We start from the raw sequence: 23,588 nt of genomic DNA on the forward strand, positions 1-23,588 counted from the left end.
ACTAATTTGTTGACTTTGTGATGTGCTTTGTTAAATAAAAATTACTAATTTTATTATTTTTTGGCAAGTCCAATAATTTTTCCTCTTTTGGTTTATGCCTTAAATTTTTTTTTAAATAAACCCTTCCTCCCCCTAAATTCACAAAGATATTCTCCAACATTTTTCATATATTAGGTTTTTAGTTTTATCTTTCATGTTGATATCTCTAATTCTTTCTGAAGTTTGTTTTTTTAGGTAGAGATCAAGTTTATTTTTCTTCATATACTGAATCAGTTTTCCAACACTGATTCATAGTCTGAATGATCTATCTTTTCTTTGCTGATTTTTTTTTGCTGTTGAAATGTATTGATAAATGTGCCTTTATTTTCTCTTTTATTTATTATTGAATGAAAGATTCTTTAAATTCTATAGTGCTTTACAACTTTCAAAATTTCACACATGTGATTTCATATAATCCCATAATAACCCTTTTTCCCCTACCCCTATGCTGCCCCTCATACTTTACCTCTCCCCGCTGGTGGCCACTGGTTTGTTCTCTATAATTGTGAGTCTGCCTCTTTTTTGTTTTATTCACAAATATTTATTTTTTGAATCCACATGTAAATGATATCATACAGTATTTATCTTTCTCTGACTTTTTTCACTGAGCGTAACGCCTTCCAAGTCCATCCATGTTGTTGCAGATGGCAAAATTGCATTCTTTTTTATGAATGAGTAGTATTCCATTGTGTGTGTGTGTGTATATATATGTATATATATATATACACACCACATCTTAATCCATTCATCTGTCAGTGAACACTTAGGTTGCTTCCATACCTTGGCAGTTGTAAATAATGCTGCTATGAATATTGGGGTGCATGTATCTTTTTGAATTAGTGGGGTTTTTTTTCCAGATATATACCCAGGAGTGGAATTGCTGGGTCATATGGTAGTTCTATTTTTAGTTTTTTGAGAAACCTCCATACTGTTTTCCACAGTAGCTGCATCAATTTATATTCCCACCCACAGTGTAAGAGGGTTCCCTTTTCTCCACATCCTCACCAACATTTGTTATTTGTGTTCTTTTTTTTTTTTTAATGGAGGTACTGGGGATTGAACCCAGGACCCTGAGTATGCTAAACATACTCTACCACCGAACTATACCGTCCCCCTGTGTTATTTGTGTTCTTTTTGGTGATAGCTGTTCTGACAGATGAGGTGATATCTCACTGTGGTTTTAACTTGCACTTCCCTGATGATTAGTGATGTTGAGCATCTTTTCATGTGCCTGTTGGCCATCTGTATTTCCTCTTTGGAAAAATGTCTATTCAGATTGTTTGCCCATTTTTTAATCAGGTGTTTTTTTTTTTTTTTTTTTTTTTATGTTGAGTTGTATGAGCTGTTATATATTGGACATTAACTCCTTATTAGTCATATCATTTGCAAATATTTTTCTCCCATTTAGTAGGTTGTCTTTTCAATTTGTTGAGGATTTCCTTTGCTATGCAAAACCTTTGTGTTTAATTAGGTCTTATTTGTTTATTTTTTGCTTTTATTTCCATTACTACAGGAGATGGGTCCAAAAAATATTGCTGAGATTTATGTCAGAGTGTTTTGCCTATGTTTTCCTCTAGGAGTTTTATAGTATCTGGTCTTACATTTAGGTCTCTAGTCCATTTTGAGTTTATTTTTGTATATGGTGTTAGAGAGTGTTCTAATTTCATTCTTTTACATGTAACTGTCCAGTTTTCTCAGCACCACTTACTGAAGAGACTGTCTTTTCTCCATTGTATATTCTTGTCTCCTCTGTTCTAGATTAATTGACCATAAGTGTGGGTTTATTTCTTTGCTCTCTATTCTGTTCTATCGATCTATGTGTCTGTTTTTGTGCCATTACCATATTGTTTTGATTACTGTAGCTTTGTAGTATAATCTGAAGTCAGGGAGCATTTTCTTTGCTGATTTTTGATGATACTTTCCTTATATACAAAGTTATTGGTATATAAGAGATATGTTACATATTTATATATAATTATATTGCATAGATATTTATTCATTTTTAGACTCTATTCTGAATCATTGGTCTATTCCTGTATCTACATAATTTTTCTTAAACAAAAATTATTATTTTCAAGGCTTTATTACATGTCTGACCTCTGGTACAGTGAATCATGCTCCTCCCTCTTTACTCTTCTTTTTAAAAAGTATCTTAGCCATTCATGTCTTTTTATTCTCCACATTCAAGTTAGAATATATTTGTCATTTTTTTATTTTCAAAAAATCTTGGAATTTTGATTGGAATTTCAAAAAACATATGGATTATGTTATCATTTCCTTACAGCAACTGGGTATCAAAACTGTTCTGACATTACCATGCTTCTTTCTACAGCTGGGCTGGCACTGATATATTTCTGCCCTGGGGAGCAATGGCTTGTACATAGTGTCTCCTGGGGCACCATGCGGGAGAAAATGTGCACCTCAGAAAGGGGCTCCCTCTAAGGCTGTCCTATGTCTGGGATACCTGATCATGTCTGCTTCCCCTTCCCTCCCCTTCTGTGCTGATCTAGGGTTTTTAGATTCTGGATTCGTCAGTCCCCCTCACACTTCAGTTGCACCTCCAGGGTTTGCGGTATAATACTGGAAGCCAGTATCATGAGTTGTCTACCATTTTGTCAGGAGCAAGATGTCTTTCACTACAAATTTCAAATATATTTCCTTCTGCCCTCAAAAAAAAAAAAAAAAAAAAAGGCAAGAAAGCTCTTTACAGATTTTAAAGTAATTTTCTGTATAGTAACTCTGTGAGATAGGAAAGGCAGGTATTATCATCCTGGGCTTCAGAAAAGTTTTGTGACTTCCCTAAAACTACAGCATCAGGAGGAAGTTAAGAGGGAAGTAGATTGTCACATTTCTACCTCCTTTTCCAGAAGAGAGTATCTCTAATGAAATAAAAGGCACCAGACCCAGGATCAGCAGTCTGGCTCTAATTTCCTCGCTGCCATCATGTCACACTCTGTCCTTGGGAGTTGCATGGGATCCTGAGCCTCAGTTTCCTCATATCTGGGATGGGCTAAGTGATCCAAATTATGAGATTCTGAATACACAGGGGAGGAATCAAGGCTGCTTTATGGGAATTCCAACCTTCTGATTGTTCTCGTTCTTTTTTTGCTGAAAGTGCTAAAATAGTGAAATGGCCAAGAAGCCCACAGCCTGGAGGGTTGCTGTGGACCTATGGAATTAACAAGCTGCAGATATGGCTTCTGGATAGATTGAGTGGGTTTTACTGAGAGGTGCTCTTTAGCAACTGAAGGGGAACAATGTTCCTGATACTTGAGTTTCTGTTCCTGAAAATTAGATACCACTCTTGAGGGGAAGGGTGCTAAGAATTACTGATGAACTTGAGAAAACAAAACAAAGCCCAGAGGACTAATCTGCTGCTCCTGGTGCCAGTGGTGAAGAGAGGACAGAAAGGGGGAGGGGGTCCCTATTCCACAGATGAAGAAAAGAACACTGCCTTTATACGAAAGCAGTATTTGCCTGAAGAGAAAAAAATGTTTCAAACATGGGGCAGGGGACTGAGTAAAAGAATATAGGGTAAGAAGGGAATTAGTTTAAAATTCTGAATATATATCCATTACTAAGATATAATCAACAATGGGAGTTAATATCCCAGACCTCAGAAAGAACTGGAAGAATCACTGAAGTATGAAGAGCCAATGTGTGAGAGGCTGTTTTGAGAAATGGCAGACTTTAGTGCTGAATGGTGTCTTGTACGTCAGTGATGTCCACAGTTAATTAGGCTAAGAAAAACACAGATGTTTTCTGTAGTGATGTTAGAGTCAAGTGTAGTAGTCAACACATCCCTATCTATGGTGTCAACACATCCTTATCTGTGATGCCCCTCCACATTGCCTTTGATGGAGTCCACTTTCTGATAATATATAAAACAATTCCTTACGTAATTATGTATCTACAACTAGTTCAATCCTTTTGTCCACATTGGCAAAAGGATTCAATCTCACAGTGAGTTTGGCTGATTTGGAGGGTTTGCCTGTTTCTTAGGAATTGGCTGTTTTTAGTAGGACAGTATCTCTGTGCTATTATTTAACTTAAAAAAAAAAGTCCCTTGAGTAGTTTAACAGGAAAACACTGGGAAACAAATTCTGAGCTATGATAGCATCAAAGTTTTATCCATAAAAGTCTAAATTCCTGTTGAATATAAGCCAGTTATAAAAAGGGCTTATTCGTCTGCATGTTAGTGAAGTCCCTAACTTAGAGACTAACCTGCACACAAGAAGAACATTTTGGCTACAACTTTGAATTTCTTAGATGGTTAAGCCTTTAAAGTGTGGTGTAAATTGCAAAACTGGAGTTGGCTGTCTGAACAGCTGAGATTCTAAGCCCTAGTTCTACATTAATTGTGAGTATTTGGAGGTAGTTAGATCTCCGAGAGTTTCCAAAGTGAGATCCTGTACTCTTTATTTGTTCACGGTACAACTGAAAAACTTGTTAGAAAAGAAGCCTCTGGGTTTCTGTAATTATGCAAGACCACCCTGTAGTTTGACCCCTGCCTGCCTCTGTCACTTCCTCTGGCACCGGGCACCCCTCACTCCTGTGTCCTTCCTTCTCTTGGTTCCTTAAAAGAATCTGCCATCACAGAAGACCTAAATAAACTTTTCTCCAAAGAAGACATACTGATGGCCAACAGGCAATGAAATGTTGCTCAACGTTGCTAATTGTTAGAGAAATGCAAATCAAAACTACAATGAGGTATCACCTCACACTGATCAGAAAGGCCATCATTAAAAAGTCCACAAATGATAAATGCTGGAGAGGGTGTGGAGGAAAGGAACCCTCCTACACTGTTGGTGGGAATGTAGTTTGGTGCAGCCATTATGGAAAACAGGATGGAGATTCCTTAAAATCTTACCATATGATCCGGCAATCCCACTCCTGGGCATATATCCTGAGAAAATTCTGATTAGAAAAGATATACACACCCCAGTGTTCGTAGAAGCATTATTTAAAATAGCTAAGACAACCTAAATGTCCATTGACAGATGAATGGATAAAGAAAGTGTGGTATATATAATAGAATATTTCTCAGTCATAAAAAAGAATGAAATAATGCCATTTGCAGCAACATGGATGGACCTAGAGATTATCATACTAAGTGAAGTAAGTCAAAGACAAATACCATATGCTATCACTTATATGTTGAATCTAAAAAAATGATACAAATGAATTTATTTATAAAACAGAAACAGACTCACTGACATAGAAAACAAACTTATGGTTCCCAAAGGGGAAAGAGGGAGGGAGGGATAAATTAGGAGTTTGGGATTAGCATATACAACCTACTATATATAAAATAGATAAACAGCAAGGTCCTATTGTCTAGCATAGGTAGCTATATTCAGTATCTTCTAATAAACTATAATGGGGGGTAAAAAAGAATCTGCCCTCACACACTTCAGGATCTTTGCCCATGCTGTGCCTTCCACTTTTTCTCCTTGGCTTCACCTAGCTAATTCCTACTCCTCCTTAAGATTTCAAATGTCACTGCCTTAAGGAAGCTTTTCTGAATCCCCACAATGATCTGGCCTCCTTTCTCTTTTGCACCTCTCCCCCCAAAAGCAGGAACGCCACTGCTTTTGCATACCACTATTCCCTCAGCTCCAGTGCAGTGCCCAGTGCCTTGTAGGTATCCCAGAAGTTCTCAAGTGATCACATAAACAGGATACCCAATACACAATCAGCCTACTTCAGTAAAATGTAATTAGATTTTGAAAAATAGGACTGGGAAAGATCCCAAGAAATCATTTGACCCCTTTTCCAGTCTTTAGAAGCAGGTGTTGAGTAAGTAGAAGACTACATTGCTGAAACAATGTGGTGGTTCGAGCATCTTACTACGTGAGCAAGTCTGTATGACTGATTGTGACCAGGAACTTCACTTTAGGTTGCAAATTGCAGGGAGCACAGGTAGGTGCGTGGTCAGTTTCACTGGGACTGCTCTGTTCGCCTGAGAGCAGAAACTAGTTCTTTTTATCCACGGTGAGGCAGGGTGTCTTGCACACGTGCAGCCCGTGTCCTGGAAGTTCCAGTTTGTGAAACTGGGAAGCTGCTGACTGATGGAACTACAGCTGCTGCTTGGTTCATTAGTCTGCCTGTGTGTTTTAGTTGCTGTTGTTTTATTTGTTTTTTGGCTTTTTTTTTTTTTTTTTTTTTTTTTAGCAATTGCTGAGGCACTGCAAAGGCAGAGTTATGTGACTCTTTCAATTGTTCTACTGCAAGGAAGAAGTAGAAGGCATTTAGAAATGGCATTTCTTGCCTGTATATTTTAATAAGCTGCCCGAAGAACGGATGCTGTTTTATCATTAATGTTCTGATTTCAAAAGCGTGTCACAAAAGACCTGTGTATGTCAGCTCTGGTTACTCTCTAACCTTGAAAGGCCTATTTTCTCCTCTTGCCAACTTCTCGATGCAGCTTATCAGGAAGAGAGGATTGCTATTGCTGTCTAGTGCCCATAATTAATCCCAGAGACAGTGAGGATTTAGGACCACTGATTGTGGCTGACTTCAGATTAAAAAGTCACTGTTAGTGTGTGAAACAGACACCATATGTTATAAAGGAACCTTTTGCATGATGAGAATGGCAAGATAATTTATATGTAAACACAGGTTGCACTTAGAGTAGGTGGTTTTACATATATATGCCCCTTACACTTTTCAAAGATGCTATCAACACACAAACGTGGAACAACATCTTTTTCCTACAGTTGGTGCCCAGAAAATGTATATGATTTTAAACATGAATGTAATGCAGACCTCAAATTACTGGTTATGAAAGTTGTCTTTCTCTTTACCATCAATGTAGCAAGTACAAACAAAGGCAGACACCAGTCCGATTGGTTAGTGTAATCCAATTGCTGAGTTGAGCTTCTTTTCTTGTTCCTGCCATGACTAATTTGTGGTTTTGTAAAGTGTTTCTGAATGTCAGACACATCAATTATAAGAGATGGGCAAGATGCATAAGGAGAACCTTAAGGGGGAGGGGTGCTTAAAAAATGTTTACAAGGAACTAAAGTAGTGACTGTAGGCAAAGGTCTTCCTGTGTGTCTGCAAGGGCAACTCTCTTATTTAAGAAGGTGTCTGGATTATTTTCCAATTAAAGAACAAACTATCTGTCCACTGCCGATAGGAACCACAGGCTATGCAGTTGGTGGCCCTATTTCTTCTTTACTAATTGGTCCTCTCCTTTCCTTCAGCTGGTCTCTGAGACAAACACAACAATGGCACCTTCACTCTGCAGACACTGGTGCTTGAAGGGAAGACTGGTTAGGTGTTCACGAACAGATTCTCTAAAGGTGTTTATTTTCTGTGGCTGTAGTGATTTTTCCCCCTACTGAAACTCTATTATATACCCTTTTGTTGTCATGGCTGAAGCCTGTTGTTTCTGCAAAAATAACAATAGGCTTGAAGATTAGGGTTGCATTTTATGGGCCTAGCAGCCCAGCAGGGCATCGTATTTGTATCAATCCTATAAATTCCTGGCATCAGGCCTCTTTACTCCTAGTAATTAATCTTTTTCATAAATGCTGTCATGTTCATAGCCGTTTTATTAAGTTTCTGGGCTCTCAATTTTTGTATGCCACTCCTTTGCCTCATCAGTGTCAGAAATGAAAACAGAAAAACCACCACCACAAAGCAATCAGATAGATGGATCTTTCCCTTTACGGCTTTCTTTTCTTACTGAAGACTGTCAGGCAATCTAGATGCAGGGGCCATTCTCCTCTTTATGAGTACTGGCCCTCATCTCCAAGCTTTGGGTGGGGTTTTGTGTGGTTTCTTCATGCTCCTTGTTTGTGTGGATGATTGTCAGGTGTAAGAAGCTTAAGAATCAGGAAGAGGACTTGCTTCTTTCCATCTCTCTCTCCCTTGTCAAACTGCTGTAGCTAAAAGAGGAAGACCTAGTCACTGCCATTGGACTGGCCTTTACCGTGAAGGCAATATTGCTGGATCCTGTCCTTTTTGCCTCTTTTGGGATTGCAATTGCATTGGTGTGTGTGAGCAGTGTTTTTTCTTTGGCCCACTGACCTAATTGCAATAGGGGAGGTAAAATATTTTCATTACCCTCTCCCCCAGAATATAGAAATCTTCAAAGGGAACCCGGGAGGGAGGTTAGCCTCTTAACCCTAATTTCCCTACCACCACCTCAGCTTGGCTGTGCATCACAAAATTAGTCTTTAGTCGCCGAACATAGTGGCACCGGGATTGTTGTTGGTTTTGCTTTTAAAAATCATTTCTTATTGTAAACCCAGCTATTATTTCATGCTGTTTAAACTATATTTGTAGTCTTTGATCATGCATAAGTAGACTCAAGTTAACTGCTGACAGAATGATGATATTGTTCTCTGTGTTTCTTTTTCTTTTTCTTTTCTGTCTTTAAGGACCCTGTGCCTAAGAGCTGGCATCCAGAAACTTCCATTACTACCTTACAACATGCCTTTGTTTTTTAATTGGTTCAGGATTACCTATTTGCATGACAAGTAACATAATTCCGCCAGAAAAATCTGTTGTGTGTATGGTATGCATAATATATATTTATTGCATTTTATAAATTACAGATTATTTAAAATTTTGAAAGACGCTGGATTGGCAAAGAATGCCAAGGAGAAGGAGAGAGTAGTAGTCGCTGCTGATTATTGTTATTTCAGCATAGGCTGGTTTCTCCTCTCCTTCCTCCCCTCCGTTTTTCTTCCCGAGTTCCTTTCTATCAGCCACCCTTTTGGCACCCCACTTCCCAGCGGGAAGATACTGTACCTCCACCAGTGGGGGCTGAAAATGGGGCAAAATAGGTTTTGAATAGAGGCGTCAAATAAAGTCAAGTGCCTTTCTAAATATATTTCAAGATTAAGTAATTAAGGATTGTAAAGCACTTGGAAAGAATAAAGTGCCATGTAAGTGCTAAGTAATAAAGAGTCATCATAATAGTAATAAAAGGGTGAACGGCTAAATCTTTCTCCCTTCTTTTCCTGTAGGGATTTTCATCATTTCAGATTTGGCTCCTGAGTACAATTCTTTCATTTCTAATGAAGAACCAGGGCTGGAAATAATAATCATAATGAGGAGTTTATTTTTTTTTTAAAAAAGGTTTGTTTAGTAACTTTGGAAGCTCATCCTCTACCCTACCTTCTCCCCCTACGGCTGCCCACCCGACTAAGATTTCAGCTTCATCCTCATGGGTGGGCTGCAGAGGAACTCAGACACAGAACCCCTTCAGAGGACACCGTTGTGCTAAGCACGGCCACTCCATCAACCCAATAATCCACCTAATGATGTATTTTTGATTTATTTAGCATTTTTATGATTTGTATCATTTTTCAATAAAATTAAGACCATTTGCAGTGACTGTTGTAGGTAGGGTGTTTCATCCCTTTGGACAAATTTTACCACAATCTGACTACCCTTCACTTCTGGATGCTTTCTCTATATGACCCTATTTATCAAAAAGGTACTTTTTTTAAAAAATAGGACATACATATTAGTTTCTATCAGTGTTTATTTTCCACTTCCTCCAACCTTTGGCAGAAAAGCATCATTTCCTTGTGTGTACATCCTTATCGCTGTCTTTCTGGAGAGCCAAAAGCCTTGTACAGGTGGGACTATGATTCCAAGGTTTTTCTGCTCACAGGTACGCAGACCACATGCGTGATCTGGATGAATCAGGAAATCTAATTTGAATACTTGGCCCTGGAGCTGGCAGATTTTCAGCCTGTTGCTTGGATATACCAAATAAAGGCTTATCCATAGAGATTCAAAATTGTCATTTGCTTTTTGGCTTTTCACTTTTTTTTGAACAAGGGCCTCTGCTGCCTTACATTAAATGTAGAATATCTTAGAATTTGTGTTTTCTGTAATTTTTCTGTACTGTACCACCACACAGCTCATACGACTAAAATGGAAACTTGTTTGGTGGCTTTTCTGGGGATGGGACAGAGAAATGGGATTCAGCAGGAACTTTGGTTAAAAGGCAGTAACAACTAAACAATAAAATAGTTGCTTATGGAAGGTTTTATTGTTTGCTTGTTTGTTGTTGTTGTTTCAAGAATGACTCCAGGAAATCTCTTTAACTGAGGCACATAATAATTTGTATGCATACTAAGTAGAACCTGACATCAAGGGAAACTGCCTATCATACAGAAATCAAAGAGGAAGTGTTCAAGGATTCTTCAGTTGGGAACAGGAGGTAATTTTATTACTACTTCAGGAGAATTTGAAATTCTCTGATAAATCTTATATCCAAAACACCATCAGCATTGATAGGTAAGGTTTCATTCTTAGGAAAATACAATTTTTTCAGGTGTTTAGAGATGATCCCAAAGCATCCAGAAGTCAGGCTTCTGTACTCACCTTAAACACATTTCGGCCTTTCCTTCATGTTTAGTAACATGGGAGATACAGGTGATTTAAAGCAAAGGATCAGACCCAAAAAGAGAGAAAGGAATTTAAAATTAGGTGAGGAAGTTTGGGGTCTATTATAATAGTCTAAAAGGCAAAGTAAGAAGTTCTTTGTTTGAATCTTAAATCCACTGATGATTTTTTTTTGCATATGACTGATCAGATTGCTTACCTCTGTTAGTGCTTTGTTGCATTAGTCAGTTGTGGTGTTCAAAGAGGTGCTATGAGGGTTAACAATAATTATTCATAAATAATTTTGATATGATGTCCAAATAATTTTAAATAGTTCTTTTTAAAAACCTCTTTAACTTAAAACTATGAGTCATTTTATATGTTAAAATATAGAATGATTTATAAAGTAGTGTATACAGAGTAAGTTATCATAAACACTCAGAGCTATGGCAGTATATCTTTTGGTTATATTTCATGAGGTGTTAATAGGCCTGGACATTTGAAAGATACACTTTTATTATATTTGAGTTGATTTCTTGAGAGGAAAGTTAACTTTTTCCTAGACTACTATAAAACTATTTAAAAATCAGTAAGTATGTTTTTGGTCTATACTAACATTTTTTTCCCGGCACTTTGCAAATTGTAAATTCAGCAAAACGTGAATATAGAACAATATACTCAAAAGAAAATGGTATTTTGCAGAGATGTGACAAGCAGCTCCAAACTGTTTTCTTTTTTCATCTAACATTTTTTTCTTGCCAACCCAGTAGTTTTTATTAAAACTTGTTGAGGCAGTTGTAAATATGAAATGTAATCACTGGAAATCCTTTTGAAATGGGTTAGGTCAAGGGAAGAGAGTAAAAAAAATTTTAAATATAAATTTAGATTTCCAAAAATATGTAACAGCTTTACAAAGTTTCATAGAGAAACACAGTTTGAGAAACTCCTTTATCATGATAAGTTACCTAAATAATACCTAAATAAATATTCATACAAACGATTGAAAGAACATTTGTAATTTATGGCAGAGGACTCAGACATTTAAAACAATAGAAGTTACACTCAAATTAGGGTTCTCAAGTATAGGCTTTCACGTTTTTTGCTTTTATAAAAACATATAATATTTGTCAGTAATATAATCAACAGATTACAAATCGAAGGAGCATAGACGATTTAACGATTTATTCTAGGCCCAGTACACTGACTTCCTTCTGTTGTGTTGGCCTTTTTACCCCTTCCCTTCTACTTAAAATCCTCAGTCAATTTTAATTAGGCCAATTGGAAACATCATTAAGCTTTGCCATTTGTGTGTGTGGGAACCTCAGCACCTTCATTTGCTTTAGAGGCCTTTTGGAGTCCACCTTTGCCCAAGGGAAGAGCCCTTCCTGGCTAGGACCAACTCCTGGGTGCCTTTTGAAAGTACTTATGGGCACCCTGAATTGAGGGCACAGTGGTAGAGTCTGTGAGGGGTCCCGAACAGATTGTATAACTGTTGCACAACCAATGTGTACACGTGTGTCACTAATTTAATTTTAATTTTACTGTATGCGTTTGTATAAGATCCTGCAGCTGTCATGTGCTCATCATCTGTCACTGAACTATCACTAAGCCATGCTGGGCTAAGACAGGATTATAAACGATGAACTGCCATGTGCTCTAAATCTTCTTATTTGCCTAGCCTGGAAGGTATGCCCTGTAAAATTTGATTGGCAGTGTGCTCTATGCTGGCCATTGACTTTTGAAGGCCTTTTCAATTGGTTCTTTGAGCCACTCTCAGTGGCCGTATTGACCATCACCTGCTGATTCCTGCACGTGCCTGACCTCCAACCTCCACCTCTCATCTTTTCCTCACTTGTTTCGTTACTAGCTCAGAGGCTGCAAAACAGGCCCTGTCGCTCTGGTGGCACGTGCACTATATACGGCATATGGCTGACTGGTTGTATGCAGAAGGGGATAACTGAAGCCAAGCAGACCCGGCACTGTTATTGCAGCAGATGGGGGAAGCGTGGCATTCAATATTTAGACAGATGCCACCTCCTTATTCCACCTGTCTGGAAGTTGGACATTGTACAGAATGAACTGTCTGCCTAATGACGAAGGAAACAAAGGGCACATTTATGAAGCTTAGCAGAGCAGAGTATTTACTGAGCATGCACAATATAATTGTTGACCATAACAATAAACGTAAACTGCTACTGGTCAGAGCGGCTGGTAGATGCACGCAATTACAGTAGGAGCAGGGAATTGCTACTTTTTACCAGCTGTTTTGGTGTCTTTAATTTTGATGACTGGGGGCAATAGAAGGGACTCAAGGTTTGTGGTGAATTCCTCATAGAATCAGATTTTCTCAGATGATAGTCCATGCCCCTTTCTTGTTAAAGTCCTCAGAACAAGGGTTATTTCCTCTTTGTTTTGCATGATTCTTACGAATTCAGTCCTTAATTTTCTCATCTATGAATAGTTTCTAACCAAGCAGAAAACGAAGAAGGTATCTTTGTAGCTGCTACTATTTTGATGTGTTTGGCTTCAGAGTAAACATATCTTTTTCCTTTCAATTCAAAATACTGACATTGCTGAAACATGATGAATTATAGATTTAGTTAGAGATGAAAAATGGTGTGCATTCTGTAAGGGTGTGGATTTTTCCTGGTAGATCATTCAGTATGGTCTTTTTATATATTATTGTAACTGTAGGCATTCATGGAAGGTTTCTTTCATAGAGAAGCAATGAATAGAATTCTCTAAGCCAAGAAAGTTGAAGGCAATAATTTACAAAAAGTAATCAATGACTGAACTTTTTCAGAAGCACAGAACATCATTTCTGTTTTAGAATTGGCTTGTGTAATAAGACAAAACCCTATTTTAAAAGATTCCTCCATTATCTATTATCAGGAGCACTGCTGATCTGAAAAACCCAGAATTATTATTTTTAGGGAAGCCACCAATTAACAACCTTAGTTGAATTAAATAACTGAGAAGCACTTGAAGACATGGAACTTTTTCTTTTTGCTTTGATTTGTTTTCATCCAGGTCTAATTTTTTTTGAAGCATTCTTTTTTGGTTCATTTTTCTTCAGTGATTATTTCACATTCAAACTCCATCTGATGAAAGGCATATGGAAGGGAAGGGAGGTCATTCCTAATTGAACAACCTAGGACTCCTGAGGTTAATTACAGATATTAACGCTGCAGTTCTTCAGCTTCTTGCCCTCAAGAAGCCTCTAGCTTCCAAATGACCTGGCTGCAACAAAGAGACTCTTCTTTAGCCCATTAACTAATTGATAAAAATGTGAGTGTTTAGAATGAGTCTAATTAAATCACCGAGCCTTACAATTACTTGTCCATTTGGTAGCTGTTGGGAGATGGGTAACCTCAGCTGGCATTGTAGAGGAATAAAAGATAAAAATAAAAGGGAGCTTAACCAAGATCATTTTGAAAGCTGTTCATTTGAAGACAAAGTACACATTTGCCTGAAGCGTCTACATTGCTACTTCAAATGTGTTCCCTCTTTAGGGTAGCACAATCTCTGAGAAAGAAAATAATGTCTTTTTTCTTCTTCTTTAAGAGCAGGCATGCTCCACTTTGTCTAATAGAGTTACATGAGTGGCTGGGGAATTTTTTCTGCGTTAGAATTAAGCTAAATTCCTTTAGAGCTTGGAACACTGAAGTTTGTCCATTGAGCTTTATTTTAAGGGCCGGCAAATGTCTTAAATAATAGACATTTAAAAACCCAGAATGGGCTCTGGAACATCTGTCTTTGTCTGGAGTCTTTCTAATTCACTGTTATTGCAGTAGCCCTGGCTCATGGCCTTTCTTGAGGGCTGCAAGGCTGGAGCCTGCCTGGGCCCTGGGCGGAGGGGTGAGAACCACCGACTCAACAGTGGCAGGTCCAGCAGAGCATGTACAATGGAATCAGCCATGCAGCTCAGACCGTGACTTCTTGTCCCCAGATGAGAGATGTTCATAGGCCCCTTAGTGGGGAATAAGGATAATATGATACTTCTCACCAGAGTTTTTAAAGCAGCCTGTTAATCCAAGTGTCAAAGGATCTAAAAGGGGGAAACATTATTTCTAAAGAGCTATTGAATATCTTTTTCCTATTTATTAAATATTACTCTATTAATTTTCTCTATTCATTAAAAAATAGTTGAAAAGCCAACTTATTCTGATATGTCAGCTAATCTAGGCTGACATCAGACTTCACTGAAACAGTAGAGAAGCTGGATGAGGGTCCTTAATTTTTGATAGTGCCTTTGTAGTAGAAGGTCATAAAAATAAAATTATGGCTTCCTGAATAAGAATGAGTACTCCTTCCTATACTTAACCAGGTGTTCATGCCTTCACTATTAGCCCTGAGAGATGGCTACTTGGTCCTGTTGGAAGCATTCAGACAGTGACTAAGCAACAGTTATTTTTGAAGTTTTTATGATGTCAGATGGATGAATATACATACCAGCATATGTCAATTCTCCCTAGGCACATTCATTGCCAGAGACATTAATATTGATGAACAGTGGGCTAATCCATACACTCTGCATTAATATAAACCCAAGCCAAAAGTGTTAGAAGTACATTCCACTTTCTATCATTTACTTATAGTCTCCAAGAGGAAGTATTTCCTTTCTGATTATCCTGTCATTCAACTCATGCTAATTAATGAGTGTAACAGAACTTCAGCAGACAGTTTGGTTGCAGGTGTATTCAGACCAAGGGAGATTTAATTACTTGCTAATTGCCTGGTGTCCAAGGTAACATAGTATTATAGTTGCAAATGCTCTGGTATTAATCCATCTTAAAGAAGTGCAGTGTGGCTCAGTGTCTACATTCAGAGACTCCTGGAGGATGCAGTTGGCATTCCTACAAGTGCACTGAGGATGAAGGATCATGTCTTTTGTATTCAGGACTAAATACCCAGTGTCTGGCATATGGCAGGACACATAGTAGACACTCAGTAAATATTTATTGAGTAAGTGAATGTGAATGAAAGGAAGCCAACAACAAGTACAGTATGAATTATCCAAGCACAGGAAGAAAAGCTGTAACTTTGGACGTTAAAAACAAAACAGAGGAAAAAAGGAAGAAACTAACGTTTTCCGAGTAACTTCTGTGGGCCAAATACTCTAAATTTACCTACGTTAAATTATCTCATTTTATCTTAGCAGGGTAAAAGCTCTGGCTCAAATCACAATTCTACCTCTTACTAGCTCTGGGTCCTTGGCCAGTTTATCTAAAAGCTTCAGTTTTCCCAAATATAAAATAGAGGGTGTGGGAATAATGTTTAACTCAAGGAGTAGTTGTAAGGGCTAAACAAGATATATAAAATGTCTAGCATATGGTAGATAGTCAATAAAGCAGTTATGACTTTTATTTTATAATGGTATATAAAGTAGCTATTATAATTACCATTTTATAGAATGGATATTTCAGACTCAGGGAGGTTAAATAATTTTCCCAAATGCATAGAACTGTCAAGGGGCACACAGAGCAGCCTGACTCAAAAATCCCATGCTTTTTCCATTACATCAGACTACTCAAATGATATCCTGTTATCTGAGTAGATGTGACTTGATGACACTGATTCTGCAGTGAATCAGACCCCAAAGCCAGCCACTAAAAGTAAGCTGGGTAATTTTGGAAACTACTCTAAATTTTGGAGCCCAGCATATAGCATGGCAGTAATGAATCTCCACCCGTGTCATGGATTGTGGTTTACCAGCATTCAAATGCTGCTTTCTGTGTCACCCTGATCCTGGAGTTGACATGTTGAAAGAATGGGCAATAAAACCATCAGGAAAGTGCTGCCTAGTTACCTAACGTCAAGTAGCCAAAAATCAGATCAACAAAAGAAGACAATGTAAGGCCACACTAAACTACAACTCAAACTTCAGAGCCTTGTGTTAGATGAATGGGAGATTGCACCTTCTAAGAGGGCAGCTTGTTATTCATCTTAAGTAACAGAGTGGATTTTTGGCCCAAAGTTATTGAGTATTTTGGGCCCAATTTCAAGTCAGTCTGAAAGTGTCTGCTGCAAAGAAGGTATATGTGTTGATTTGTTAATCTGATTGGCCACACCCAGAACCTTCTGATGCCATCTTTAGTTAAGAAGGGCAATGGCTCCTTTAGCTTGTGAGATGAATGCTTGGGAGTAAAGACACTGGGTTTTTCTAGGTGCTATTTCTGACCTTGGCTTTGCATAGCACCCTGAACTGAAATCAACCATTCTTATCCCTCCTTTCAGAGCTAACTATGCAAGGAAGTCAGTTTTGCGATCTTTTCAATGTCTATGGCTGAGGCTCATAGTTCCCTGACTACAGATTTTGGCTTCTCTCCTGCCAGCCATCATACCTTTGGCCACAAGCAGGACCTCATCAGACTGTGTGAATGGCTCAGAGTGACTCATCCTGCTGGGAAGTCATCTTAAAGTACATGATGGATGATCAGGTATAGCCTTGTTCCTCACCACCACCAGGATGTTGCTCTTTCATTTCCTTCTCATATTTCAGTCCCCTTGTACTTACCTTCATCACAAATTCTGATGCTAGTCACTAACATTAATAACCAAGACTTTACTTTCCCTAGGGATCTCTGCCTTATAAGTGGTGGGGCAGAGACTGCCAACTGTTCACTAATTATCTGTTTCCTCTTCCTTTAGGGTACCTAGTTAGTCTACATTTCCCAGATTTCCTTGCAGTTATGTGTGACAATGTGACTGAGTTCTAGACCATGTGAATGGTTCAGAGTGACATCTGTGCACCTCCATGCTTTTCCCCCATTCTGGCTGACTGGGATGGAGAATGATCAAGTTGACTTTGGAAGTCATGGGTTGAAGATGGCAGAACCTCTGTCATCCTGGGTCCCTGAATAGCCATGTAGAATAGCTCTATCTCTGACTTAACACATTCCTGGAGTATTTCAAGAAAAAGAAATTTGGTGCCTATTTTTGACAGGGGCTTGTAGTACCATAATTAATACAATCTGGGCCTCTACTGTGGAATAAAGGGCATGAGCCAGGGCAAAGGGAATGCCAAGTACCACCAAACTGATGGTGGAAACATTGAGGGCTAGGATTGTCTTCCATTCTGCTTTTCCTCTATAGAGGTAACATCCCTCCCTCCATAGGCCCCTGGATTTAAGTGACATTGGGAGCAATGAAAATAAGGCTGTTCCTCCGGAGTCTGTTAATTTGTGAGGTGAGCTTCATTTATGGAAGGGCTCACCCCATGGAGAATCTCAAATGCTAAATTAAGCCACTGAACTAAAGTTAAGCCTCCCCAGTTCGGGTAGCAGTGAGGGACAGTTATAAGAAAGTCATTAAGCATCCTGATTCTTCTGCCTTTGGGTTTTTTTATCATCTAGATGGAATGTAATCACCTTTTTCTCTGTGGTCAAGCTACAGATGAAGGCCACTCACATTGTCTGTTGGAGGAGAAATATTTCTCAGAAAGGCTCACTAGTCTGCTCATTCCTAACCCACTGTCATGAATTAATTAGCCATTTGGGGAGGGAGAGCTTTGTTTTAATTTTGTCAGAATCAGTAAGATGCTTATCCTACCAACTCATGGTTAAGAAATTTATGTGAACCCTTAATTACCACAAAGGACAATGAGCCAATGAATTTTGACTTGGGGAGATGTCACGTAGACACCTCCTGTCTGTAAAGGCAAGCGTTTTAAGATTACAGAATCCATTCTTACATCAGCTACTATAAATTTTAGTATTTACATTCCATTCCCCAAAGGGGCAAATCCATACATTTCCTTTCTAAGTTTTATGCAAGCTCCCTTCTCAGACTCTGCAATGTTATCAAGGAACTCAACTTTGATGGAATTAGGATTTCTCATCACACTTTCTGAGAGAGGTTAGAAGCTTTCAATCCTTATCAAAGGCAGTGAGAGAGCATCAGTGTGAGACACAAAAAGCCAAAGGCAGCTATTGGATCAGAATCTGAAAGTCTAACAAATGCCTCAGACTTGAGTAAATCCCCACTAATAAGCACATTCTCTATCACAGCAAAGTTGAAGAGCATAATCTGAAACCAGAAAGGGAAGCATGGGGCAATTGGGAAGTATATGAAGATAATTATCAGCCTGAACCCCCAGCCATCGTCTGTGAGCCAAGGCACACCATATGCACTGTACATTGATTATGATAGTAAAGGGATTACAATTCATCTTGGGCATTTTGTAAATTACTTAAATCCAGCAGATGGGAAATTGGCAGGTCCTGTCAAATAGAAAATTCAACATTAACTCAAGTGGGCTGATAAAAATCATCATAAACCATTTTAGAATATCCCTCAAGCACAAAGCTCAATGATTAAATCAAACACCTCTCAGCTTCCATCCAATGGTCATTTCATAGTATGCTAAATCTACAGAATGTTTTGCCCCTGAAGTTCAGAGGTTACAACTCCAATTTACATAGACTGAGGCTGTGACACTGTATAGGATTAAAAGCCTTTTGGAGTCTGTCCCTAAAGAACATTTAGCCAGGCAACATCCAAATAGGACAAGTATTTTTCAGAATGATTGACTTCAAGTACTGTTAGAGGGCTAGATTCACATAGTATAGGTAAATTGTATCAATCAACAGAGAACTCATTATATAAGTACATGGATAGATGGATAAAAGAGAACAATGTCTATACATTAGGTTGGAGACTTTCCAAAAGAAGATGCCAATGACTGACTCTTGCTCTTTTGGTGCTGAGACTGGATGTGAATAGGCAACTTCTTAAGGGTGAAGATGAGCAGCAAGTTTCTTCAGAGCAGGGAAGTACCTGGGAAAATGGGTAGAGTAGTATCAGGATGTTGAGCAAGCAGTGAACCCCAAGAGCTGGTGTTAGAATCTCAAAGTTGTATTTTTATAGACCAGCCCATGTAATATTCAGTATGAGTCTGAAATAGCCCAACTGTGTTACTTCAATGGGAGTACCAGTCTTCATTAACTCTGGTGGTGGGGAGATTCTGTGGGGCCAGTGGTGTGCTTTGAAGCATTTGCATTACTCAAGTGGTTCCTGATCTAGGGGAGGAAAAAATAAGAATGGAAACCTGCTGCTCTTCCGCGGGAGGCCTACACGCTGCCACTGGGGCTGCTGCCATGTCTCTAGTAATCCCTAAGACGTTCCAGCACATTTTGCGAGTACTCAACGCCAACATCGTTGGGTGGCAGAAAATTGCCTCTGCCATCACTGCATTTAAGGGTGTAGGGCAAAGATATGCTCATGTGGTGTTAAGGAAAGCAGGCATCGAACTCACCAAGAGGGCAGGAGAGCTCACTGAGGGTGAGGTGGAACGTGTGATCACTGTTATGCAGAATCCACGCCAGTACAAGATCCCAGAATGGTTCTTAAACAGAGGGACATGAAGAATGGGAAGTACAGCCAGGTCCTGGCTGATGGTCTGGACAACAAGCTCTGTGAAGACCGAGAGCGGCTGAAGAAGATTCACGCCCACAGCGGACTGTGCCACTTCTGGGGACTTCGTGTCAGAGGCCAGCACACCAAGACCACAGGCCATTGTGGCTGCACCATGGGTGTGTCCAAGAAGAAATAAATTTGTGGGCATTGTCTGTTAATAAGTAGTTTATACAGTTATGGCTTAAAAAAAAAGAAAGAAAGGAAACCTGCTAATTGGGTTATTATTATTCAATCCTGTTTCCTCTGATACCAAACTTGCTGACTCAGAGCCATGATTACAAAGGTTTGTGAAGACACAATGCCATTCTGTCACTTGGAGTTTTATTTTTAATTAAAGTGAATTAAAGCAATTTTTAGAAGTTCTTGAAGTGATCATGGGATTACAAAAATCTGAGTCAGGAACAATGGCTCCAGGAACTTACTCTCCCCAAGTGAGCTCAGCCCTTCCAAAGAGTTCATCCTCTAGTGGTCATTTCTGTCGAGAGAAAAAAACTTCACAATAAAAAAAAGCACAGCTGAGAGTCATATTTTTCACTTGTACTGGAAACTCAGAGACTACTCTGTGTATCTCTCTTTTGAAATTGGACTGCACCAGGCATGTCTGGCTTGACTGGGAGGAAGGTGTCCTCCCTAAGAGAAAGGACTTCTTAGCTGGACACACAGAAGCCACTTTTTATAACTAAGATCCTTAGGTCCCAAACCATGGTGAACTGAGCAGGTGTGTCATGTGCCTAATATATAACTGGACCTCTCTTGTGGGCGAGTTTGTTCTGGACATGATTTTCATTGCCATCCTCAAAACCTGTCCCATCCTCATCGTAAATAGCAGTCATTTCTCCTTAAGCGTCCACCTGTGCCAAGCACTGTATTAGGTACTTCACATATATTACTACTAATCCTCACACAAATCCCATGAAATAATCTTATTGCCCTTTTTGCAGTGAGGAAAATGAGTCTCAGAAAAGTTAGGTGACTTCCATCAGGGACACATAGATGGTAAGCAGCTAATGTCGTATTTGAACCCAGGTCTGTCTGATTCTAGCTCACACTCTGCTCCCTTAACAAGGTATGTATTTGTACCTTGCCTGTTGTTTGTGGGAGGTTTCTGTGGCCTACCTGTGTCACCAGAATATTCAGTCAAGATGGAACCAAGTTTCTCATGGAAGATATTTTAGAGCATTTTTGTTTCCATGTGTTCAGCTGGACCTGTGCCTTTCTCTCACCCCAAATTGCTTCCTGGAGTAACTTGAGCACTGGGGAGAATAGGAACTAAAAATAATGTGCTGTGAACCTCTCCCAGGAGAAAACATCATGCTGATTTTATACAGGCCAAAGGCTCAGGTGTATTTTGTGTGGATTTTCTCAATTGGTGACTTCAACCTTTTTGCATATGGCACTTATTAGGGGCTCTCCAGGGGCCTCCTGCTTCACGGAACCTCCTCCCTCCAAGATATTGCAATCGAATCAGGAGGCAAAACAGACACACAAAGTAAGCAGGTAGAGAACAGGGAAGTGCCAGGTTGTGCGGAGCCACTGCTGGAAGTAAAATACTGTTGTTCAACAGAGGAGATACTTTCCTGGGGGGTGTGTTTGTGTGTGTGATATTAACGGATTTATATGAAGACATAGTGAATCTAAGGAGACAAGGCTTTTTTCCAGGTGCAGACACCTGGGAATCAGAATCCAAGTGTGAGTGCTCAGGACTGGAGAAGTAGGTTTCCAAGTTTCGTATAGGATGATATGAAGGAAATAAGAATTTTAAAGTTCTAGAAGATTAAATTTAGAAAGATACAAGTAGAGGATCAAGGAATATCTTCAGTCAGAGGGCCAGGAGGAGAAAGAGCCAGGGAAAGTCATACTATAGAAATGGAGAGAAGTCTGCGATGTCACCAGCCACAGAGAGGTGAAGCAAGATGAGGAAATGGCAGCTGGGGTTCTCTTGGGAAGGGGTCTGGATATGGTTCAGGGATTCTGAGTTACTGATAGGTAAGAAGGCTGCCACATAGAAAATCTTGTAACTTTACAGCCTCAGTTTACCTACCTTAAAAACTTGGATATGCCCGACCTGGAAGCCAGCAGAATCTAAACTAATGAATTTGTACAGATTCCAAGATGTAAGTCATTGAATGAAATGAGGGTGTCTTATAAACAACGAGCCTATACTGTAAATTTGAATATGCTATGCACTCTCATTTTGCAAGGATTTGAAATGTTCACAGGTAGTCCTGGGGGACACAAGGATGCTCAGAGGGGAAGTAAGTGTCACACTTCAGAGGCTGGTCTTCTAACCCAGGCAGGGTCAATTGGCGAAGCCACATAACTGTTCAGAAAAATAATTGTGTTATCTGCAAAGTACTGTAGGTGTAATAGCTACAATCATTTTGAAAGAGCTGAAATATTGATAAGCATATTAGAAGTAATTAAAAGCTTCTGAACCAAAGCATTTTTTAAAATTTCTAAAAATTTTAATTTACTTTGAAAAATAAAAAGGCATAAGGATATGCTTCAGGCAAACAATTTGCTGGAAGTAATGTATTAGAGTCTTACAGTGTTTTATTGAAATCTTCTTATCTATGCTTTGGGACAGGAGAACAAGGAGGACACATGACATGGGCCAGATGTGGCCAGAGAGGTTGCTGAGTCTTTCAAAGTAACACAGCCACAGTGAGTTGAGGATCTAACTCATCCTGTCCTCCTCTAGCTCTGGTACACACACCACCTTAATTACAGTCCTGACAAACATACCTCATCCTGTGCCTGATCCCTTAACAAATATTTACTTATATAATGAATAAGAGCCCCAAATTGAAATGGCCCAACCGTGGAAATAAATACAGAACAGCTGTCAGAGCTGCTAGCATAAATTCCAAAGGGTGGTCTCTCATCAGAGTATATCCCAGAGGCCTTGGGGAAGGGGTGTTTTGGAAGTATAAGTGTGGAACATTCACAGTTTAGCATATTTTCCTCTCTGACTGCTAAAGAATAACAAGAAGAGCCAAGTTGTAGACTTAACTAATTAAAACACAGTCAGGATCAGCAAAGATCTGAAATGGGGTCCAGGCTAATGAGGTGCTGGGGCTGTGCCTGGACAGAGAGTACTCTGAAAAAGTCCCTGCCCTTTCAAACGGGCTTTGCCCTGACCAAAAGCATGCAATGGGCATAGTGCAGTTGCTCTGTGAATTCTTCAACCAGCCATAACTTGATTGTGCCTTACAGATCTCTATCAGTCATAACAGCAACTTGCTCAATATCACTGTTGCCTCTATTTATTTATTTGAAAATTATAACTGCTTTACACTCCCAGCTTCAAATCTGTGTATGAAGGATTTTATGAAGAGTTCTTAAGTTCAAGTAAAAGAATCAGCAGGCATTTATTGTCACTTGTGTAATAGACAAAAGAAAAAGATACAGATTTTACCCTTCAGAAATGTATAATTTATCTGGGAGAACAAAATGTTTATGCAGATGGTCCCCGACATATGATGGTTTGATTTAGGATTTTTCGACTTTATGGTGGTGTGAAAGTGATACACACTTAGTAGAAACCATCATTCAAATTTCGATCTTTTCCCAGCCTAGTGATGTGCAGTCCAATCTTTTCACATGATGCGAGGCAGAGGCAGCAAGCACCCAGTCAGCCACATGATCACGAGGGTAAACAACCCAACTCTTACCACCTCTCTGGACCTATGCAGCCACTCTGTTTTTCACTTTCAGTACAGTATTCAATGAACTACATGAGATATTCATGTAGTTCACTGAATTATAAAATAGGCTTT

The 23,588-nt window shown here is 39.1% G+C and overlaps 1 pseudogene; it reads left to right on the top strand.

Annotated features, from left to right (window-relative positions):
• The first annotated feature begins 19,490 nt into the window (after nucleotides 1–19,490).
• On the top strand, nucleotides 19,491–19,945 carry LOC105074612 (small ribosomal subunit protein uS13-like; annotated as a pseudogene).
• Nucleotides 19,946–23,588: the final 3,643 nt, after the last annotated feature.

Source organism: Camelus bactrianus, chromosome 6 (genome assembly GCF_048773025.1).
Source record: "Camelus bactrianus isolate YW-2024 breed Bactrian camel chromosome 6, ASM4877302v1, whole genome shotgun sequence".
In the NCBI taxonomy this organism is placed as follows: Eukaryota; Metazoa; Chordata; class Mammalia; order Artiodactyla; family Camelidae; genus Camelus; species Camelus bactrianus.